This window comes from Cupressus sempervirens, chromosome 6 (assembly GCF_028749045.1).
Source record: "Cupressus sempervirens isolate cs-2001-9-10 chromosome 6, ASM2874904v1, whole genome shotgun sequence".
Taxonomy (NCBI): domain Eukaryota; kingdom Viridiplantae; phylum Streptophyta; class Pinopsida; order Cupressales; family Cupressaceae; genus Cupressus; species Cupressus sempervirens.
In genome coordinates, this window is record NC_143123.1 from 121,005,833 (window position 1) to 121,014,157 (window position 8,325).

An 8,325-nucleotide genomic window follows, 5' to 3' on the forward strand; every position below is an offset into this window, starting at 1 on the left:
TGTTGTAGGTATGAGCTTGTTAAGGTGAATGTAGTGGGCATCTGATGGTGGGTTGTTTTTTTGAGGGTAGACTTCCTAAATACCATAATATAGTTTCCACAGGTTAGAATACTTAGTTACAAATTTTGAATATATGGATTCATATATAAATAGATTTATTAAGATGAAAAAATTAATTTTACATAAATTACTAAACATTTTAAATAAATTATTCAACATTTTATTCATATTAAAGCTGTATTTCTTTTTGTTTAAAAACCTTTTTAAAAAAATAAAAAAAATTCAAACTTTCTTTATTTAAAATAAATATATATGAAATGTTAATAATTTTTTGAATTAATAAATTGTTTGAAAAAATAAAAAATAATTAAAATTTCTTTGTTTAAAATAAATATATACTAAATATTAATAATTTTTTGAATTAATAAGTTGTTTGAAGTTCAAATTAATACTTTTCAGTAACAAATATACACAAGTTTTGTTGGACATGTAAGGCATTACATGACAACAATTTCATAGGCATAAGGATTTTATGAAAATCAATAAGCCTCCTGCTTGTTCATTGTTGAAGAGGAGTCGTCCCCATTGATTTTCATGTCGTTTAGTGGGTCTTTGGGAGTAGATTTGCATGGAAGGAAGCATTTCAATCCATGCCATTTTTGGCCGGCAATATGATTTATGTGGTTTATGTAGGTAGGAGTCTATTTCTCCATGCTTTTGTAATTGAACATTTGTGAATGAATGTAGCAATTAGATCTTTAGGATCATTCGACAAGAATAAGCACAATTCACAGTTAAGATCTTTTGAAGTCGAGAAACTTTTGGATGTTTTTTATACGATGTGCACTCATTCTATACTTGAATGTAATTGAAATTAGATCTAGGTGTGTCGAATAAAAGGAAATTGTTTTCTGCTACAATAGAGTTGTTATTCTTTTGAACTGTGTGCGCTCTGTTTTAGACTTCTCTTCCCCTATTCTTAGAGTTATGTTTTTAGTGATTATTTTTCAATTTCATAAATAGTTAACTATTTTCTCATGCTTTCTTTTTCATTTTCTGGTCTATATTCAGTGACTGCAAAAACATAATAGCAGCAGTGCAAAAAGAAGTCTAAAAGAAAACATGTTTACATGTTGCCACATATCCAGTAGGCCTTGACAACCTTATGGAAGATTTTTACATTTTTACATGTTGCCACATATGTCTACTTGTACATGGTTTACCACTGAAAGTATCAATCATACTTTTTATGTCAATGGTTGCAGGTTACCATTTACCTTTTGGAAGAATCCAATCCAACCAAGGATAGCCATGGAGTGCTAAAGGATGGGGCAAGAGATTCAAGTTCATGTCCAAGGTGATGACATGGGTGGTGTGTGGGTGGAAGCAAACTCCTTTCCAAATATGTGTAAATTTATGAACATAGGAAAAATGTATATGTTTCCAAAAATTCTTGAATATGATTGGTTGATGTAATCTGTTTATTTGGAATTAATAATAACTGAAAAATGAGAATACAGTTCAAATATGAGAACACATTATAATATTATATATATAGAAAAGCCGTTGGAAATCTTTTATCTTTTTTGGTAGTATAAAACAACAAATGGGATGATATTTTGTTTGCAAAGGACCAGGACTAGAAGAGTTCATAGCTGATATTCTTTGAAAATAGATTATTGAGATTCCAATTCTATTAAGGAGAGACTATTGAGATGGACAATCCCCCATTTTCTCCAAATTTCTGAGGTAATAATTGTTTGTTCCTGATGATAATCCTCTGTTTGATTCTTTATTTGTTTTTGGTGAAAAGAATTTCTCTTCATGAAGAGAGTTGAGGAACATTTTAATTTTCTCAACTAGCAACTAGTAGCAAGTGTTATTAAGAAAGAAAACAAGATGAAGATTGTGCATGTTCACTCTGTACAGTACATTCTTTATTCCAGGAATCCTCTTGTCATTGTACTTGTATTACCAATTATGTTATAATATTTAGTAGTATGTTGTTCATTTGATTTAGCCAAGGATCTATGATCCATGAGATTTTCTAACGTTGTGGATCTTGTATGTATTACGATTGTAGTTAGAGGTCTTGTTATGCATGTTAAATTTCAGTGTTAGGGCTATTTACGGAGCTTGTTAAGGTGAATGTAGTGGGCATCTGATGGTGGGTTGTTATTTGCAGATGCAGATGCAGATAAAGAAGTAGAGAAAGTAGCAGGTGGACAATACCCCCAATTGGGTTGTTATTTGCAATGCGGAGAACTCCGAGGTAAGAATTGTGTGTCCTATGAATTGTTTAGTGAGAGGAATTGTTAGTGTATCTAGCTCTTCATGATAATCCTCTGTTTATTCTTTTTTATGTTTTGGGTGAGAGGAATTGCTAGTGTTTATTCTCTTTTAACTTTTGGGTTAGGGCACATTTTAATTTCCGAGTTAGTAGCAAGTATTTGAAGAAAGATGAAGATGAAGATTGTGCATTTACAGTCTGTACACTCTTTATTGTGCTCCTATATAATTACCAAATCTGTTCTTGAATTGTTTGAATGATTTAAAAAAGCTAAGGAGTGTTTAACTAATTAGCAGGGTGTGCATTTGATGTATGTTCCCTAAAGATTTTTTCATGTTGTTGTTCTTGTATCTAATATGTTAGATTTTAGGTCCTGTTATGTTAGATTTCAGTGTTGTAGGTATGAGCTTGTTAAGGTGAATGTTTTGATGGTAGGTTGTTATTTGCAGAGGGAGAGAAAGCGGTAGGTCATAATGGAGAAAAATCTCTAGTCATTGGAGAATACCCCCAATTGGGCCAAGATGATATAGATGAAAACTTTACTATTTATTAACCAATTTTAATATTTATTTTATACACATTCTTTAATAGTTATATGTAAACAATTAAACTAAATACATATTAAAAAAATACATACATATTACAAAAATAAATGTGCAAATTTTTCATCACTAACTTTTATTTTATTATTAAAAAAAATTATTCCAATTTGAATTATTCAGATTATAATTTATTTATTGTTTCTCATAAATAATAACTAAGACTACTTCTTTAGTTTTTCTCTTTATACATTAATTAGTAGCTCCCCCCACGAGATTGGGCAGTTCATACGGAATGGCAGAAGTCCGAAATTGTTGGAGTGTTTAATCCGCGTGTCGTCCTAAAATTTTGGCAAGTGTATAAGGGACGGAATAAGTAACGGCCTTCACTGACATTGTCAGATTATGCGTTGATGGTATGGTATGGTGGGGTGGGACGGTTCAAATTCCTTTCCAATTTATTTTAGTGATAATTTTTTATGCAATGAATTTTCACATTAAACCCTATAGACCAAATTTGGGGACATTTTTAGTAAATTGGCTCTCTGGAGGTCTTTTTGTGGCTTCGCTATATTTGAAGCATCCCGAGTTTTATGCCAAATTTATCAATGGCAGATCTGGAAGACGTTTTATTATTCACTATTCTCATTTAACTTTTGTAGATCTCCACATTTGGCTGCAGTTCTACTAATTCTGTCGATGGCTGCAGTTCTACATTTTGCTGCAGTTTTCGAGTGTCCATCTTTAAAGGCCTTGTTCTTGCTCATTTGAGTTTCCTTTCTAGAGCATTATTGTCTTCCAAATGGGGCATAATATTATTCTTTTCATGATGGTGGACACGATTTCAAATCATCATCTCCAAAAGCAGAATCATCAATACGTTCTCTCATTATCTCCACAATTGAAAAAACTGACTTATACAAGAGTAGTTTGAATATTCAAATATGCAGGTTGTTTTAGTTGAATAGCTTAAAAACCCAAATTTGGTTGATTGAGCAATACGAGTCCAGTGATCATATGCAGGTAAATTTCTCGGCTTTAGCTTCAGATATGTAAGTAAATTTATGGGCTTCAGTTTCAGTGGTTTTGACAGAAACTCAAAAGCAGAATAGCAGCACAATCAAAATGTTGTGAAGACTTTGATTTTGAATGAGTAAAACTTTGTTGAATCTAGTCCCGAATTCAAAGAAAGCAAACACCCAAGTTAATAAGAGAAGAGAGAAAAGAAAATGGTGAAGATGATAAAATGTGGGGAAGAAGGAGTAAAACTCTGTTGAATCTAATGTCTCCTCTGTCTGTAATTATTTCTAGCCGTCCGACGCTGGAGAAATTTATAAATCAAAATGAAGAAAACAAATGCGATTAGAGTAGCCTGCAATATGATTTCCGCAACGCCTGCCTGTTCTTTAAGAGGATGAGGATTATATGAAGGTGACTTTAGATCTATGCCTGGGGACATGGAACTGAAAGCCCGTTGTCCAATAAACGTGCCAGCAACTTGTGGAAGGGGGGTGTCCTTGATTGCCTAGTTCATTTCAGACTGTTCCAAATTGAAGCATTCCCGATTCTCCCTCAAGAAATTGATTAACTTGCCCACAAATGCAGCAAGATGAATCTTTCATATAATTATAATTATAATCCACCACCGTGGCGAATAGAGAGACTATGAACAAAGGTGACATCTTTTTGGGAGGCCATAAATAATGATACACTGTTGATTGCATATTTGTTTTTGGTGAAAAGAATTGTTCTTCATGAACATAGTTAAGGCAGATTTTAATTTTCTCAGCTAGTAGCAAGTGTTATTCGTGTTAAACTTCAGTGTTGGGGCTATTTGCAGAGCTTGTTAAGATGAATGTAGTGGGCACCTGATGGTGGGTTGTTATTTGCAGATGCAGAGACAGGCAGGTGGAGAATATCACCAATTGGGTTGTTATTTGCAGTGGGGAAAACTCCGAGGTAAGAATTTTGTGTCGTATGAATTGTTTAGTGGGAGGAATTGCTAGTGTAGCTAGCTCTTCATGATAATCTTCTGTTTATTCTTTTTAATCTGTTGGTTGCTAGTGTTGATGAAAAGGGCTAGGGCACATTTTAATTTCTGAGTTAGTAGCAAGTATTTTTGGAGAAAGATGAAGATGAAGATTATGCGTGTACACTCTGGACACTCTTTATTGTGCTCCCATATATTACGAAATCTGTTGTTGAATTGTTTGAATGATTTAGAAAAGCTAAAGAGTGTTCAACTGATTGGCAGGGTGTGCATTTGATGCATGTTCTCTGAAGATTTTGTCATGCTGTTGTTCTTGTATGTAGTATGTAAGATTTCAGGCCCTGTTATGTTAGATTTCAGTGTTGTAGGTATGAGCTTGTTAAGGTGAATGTACTGATGGTGGGTTGTTATTTGCAGAGGGGAAGGAAGAGGCAGGTCATAATGGAGAGAAATCTCTAGTCATTGGAGAATACCCCCAATCGGCCCAAGATGAATACATCAGAGCCTAAGGAAAAGGAAGAGGGGGAGGCAGATCATAATGGAGAGAAATGTCAAGTGATTGAAGAATATCCCCAATTGGCCCAAGAAGCACCAAGTTTGGAGGATCTGACAGAAGAAGAATCTCACGGAGCATTCAGAAACCCTAAGCTTCGCATTGGCCTCCCAAAGAAGATGTTACCTCTGTTCATAGTCTTTCTATTGGCCACCATGGTGGATTATAATTATAATTATATGAAAGATTCATCTGCTGCATTTGTGGGCAAGTTAATCAATTTCTTGAGGGAGAATCCAAAATGCTTCAATTTGGAATAGTCTGAAATGAATCAGACAATTAAGGACAACCCCCTTCCACAATTTGCTGACTCGTTTACTAGAGAACGGGCTTTTAGTTCCGCATCCCCAGGTGTAGATCTAAACTCACCTTCATATAATCCTCGTCCTCTTGAAGAACAGGCAGGCGTTGCGGAAATCATATTGCAAGCTGCTCTAATCGCATTTGTTTTCTTCATTTTGATTTATAAATTTCTCCAGCGTCAGGCGGCTAGAAATAATTAGAGACAGAGGAGGCATTAGATTCAACAGAGTTTTACTCCTTCTTCCCCACATTTTATCATCTTCACCATTTTCTTTTCTCTCTTCTTTTATTAACTTGGGTGTTTTCTTTCTTTGAATTCGGCACTAGATTCAACCAAGTTTTACTCATTCGGAATCAAAGTCTTCACAACATTCTGATTGTGTTACTCTGCTTTTAAGTTTCTGAAGCTGAAGCCCAGAAATTTACTTACATATCTGAAGCTGAGAAATTTACTTACATATGATCAGTGGACTCATATTGCTCAATCAACCAAATTTGGGTTTTCAAGCTATTCCACTAAAACCACCTGCATATTTGAATATTCAAACTACTCTTGTATAATTCAGTTTTTTTTAATTGTGGAAATAATTTAAATCCTGATTTTTGCTTAATTTGATTCAAGATATTTAAATGTAACTGTCTATTTTTACTTGTTTTGGAAATATTTACTCTACTTTGGTAGGTTTGTTAGTTTCTTCCTCTTTCCTTAAGTGTAAAATTTTCATTATGGTGTCTTAAATTCTTCCTATTCATTCCTCCACCACTCCATTGCAATCATTCACAGGCTTACCCAACAATCCTTCTATTGGTCATATTGGTGATACTTATTCAAAATTCTGCTCCCACACACTATATTTAATATCTTTCTTCGAAGCATTTTGTCAAACAGTTCACTGTCTTGCCCATGATTCCACATTTCGCTTATGTTGAAATCATTGCACTTAGTCAAATAATTTGTGGAGCCATTATGTCAAACAAATGGTGTGCCTTGTCGAAGCCTACATATTTTGCATATACGGCTCGCTGGGTTTTTGCAAATTACAACATATTTGCAGAAGCCGAAACTGCTGAACGAGCCAGAATTCCAGCACCGTTCATACAGTCTTTTCTCCCTTCTGACATCCATGTCTTCATCCTAGTATTGATTGTATTGTATGACTGCAGAAATCTAGATTGTTCTAGAAGCCAAAAATATTTATAGCATGTTTATTGCCAAAAATATGCACAACAAAATTGTACCATTCCTAAATTCCTCAACAAAATTGAATGATAATGTTTTAAGTATTGAACAAAATCTAATGCGGACTCTTAACTTGGAGAGGTCTTAGCATATAATTGGATCTTTGAACTACTGATTTGGATTAAGGAATAACAGGATATGGGTTTAAATTACCTTATTAGCTCTTATTTTCAGTCTCACGGTAATACTCATTTAATTTTCCGGATATTAGAGAGGATTTCCAAATTTAGGGCATAAGGCTTATGCAATTTCTCCAGATAATAGTTGTGGGCACCGGCTACGGTGCAACATATTTGCACCGGCCGGGCCCCTCCTCCATCCTCCGACTCCATCCTGCCTTTGCAGGCGTAGGTACAAACGGGCAGGCGCAAGTACAAACATCTCTTCCACTGCGCCGTATGTTATCCGACGCTGCCCTCCACCATCCAGCTTGTCCAACACGCAATATATCCCGCCAGATTTTTGCAATTAATATCAACCAAACTCATAAATGACAAAACTTATGTAATTAATTTTTTTGTTTTAAATATATAGTAATATAGAAATAAAATAAATGTTGTTTATTTTATAGAAGTAATAAGTTTTTTAAAGAAAAATTAGTTGCTTGAAAGATAAGATTAAATCAATTGATTATTATATTAATTATATTATGAAATTCAATTAATAATTTAGTACATTAAAAAATAAAATAATATTTTTGCATAGTTATATTTAACATATTTAAGATTTCTAATTGATTTTGAAAAAGAAAATAATTTTAAAAATTGAAATGAAATAGTTTTAAATTAATAATTATGATAAATTAATTAATTAAATTTAACAATATTTTATTTCTTTTATAAATACAACATAAAAATACATATGTTTTCAAACTTGTTTATTTTTTACCATAGATGTTTATGTGTTGTCTCCATTGTCATGTAACATTAATAATTCTTCATTTATTTATTAAACTTATTTAATGACAACAAACTAAGCAAGTATCAATTTGTGATATTCCTCTCAAGATTTAAGTGTGTGATTTTGAGTCAAACTCATTGACCCATGTTTCATGAGTAGTGATTCAACATGAATCCATCTCTCATGAGTATAAATGTAACACTTAGCACTCATTGGATCTAGGTGATGCTCACAAGGGTGAAGCACCAAGACTTTCTAAGAGGTCACCCATCCTAGTACTACTCCAGCTTGAGTGCGCTTAATTATGGAGTTTCATCCATGGAAATGATCTCCTACTTATCAAGTATCAATTTTTTGTACAAAATAATTCATAAGACAACCATGTTGAATATAATTTCTTAGATAGTTAACCTACTTAATCGTTTCATTTTATATATTCTATATCTTGTCATCTTATTTTCTTCTAAGTAAGAATGAGAAAAATTACATGATTCTTAACCACATAAAATG

At 33.3% G+C, this 8,325-nt stretch overlaps 1 long non-coding RNA gene across 2 annotated transcripts; it reads left to right on the plus strand.

The window, feature by feature from the left end:
• The first annotated feature begins 3,368 nt into the window (after nt 1–3,368).
• On the plus strand, nt 3,369–6,969 carry LOC149551524 (uncharacterized). 2 transcript variants are annotated; one of them, XR_016353306.1, is made up of 3 exons: nt 3,369–3,852; nt 4,722–4,788; nt 5,237–6,969. It is a non-coding gene; the product is annotated as an uncharacterized LOC149551524 (long non-coding RNA). The 2 variants fall into 2 exon arrangements; XR_016353307.1 differs by lacking the exons at nt 3,369–3,852; nt 4,722–4,788 and adding an exon at nt 4,944–5,145.
• The last annotated feature ends 1,356 nt before the right edge of the window (nt 6,970–8,325 follow it).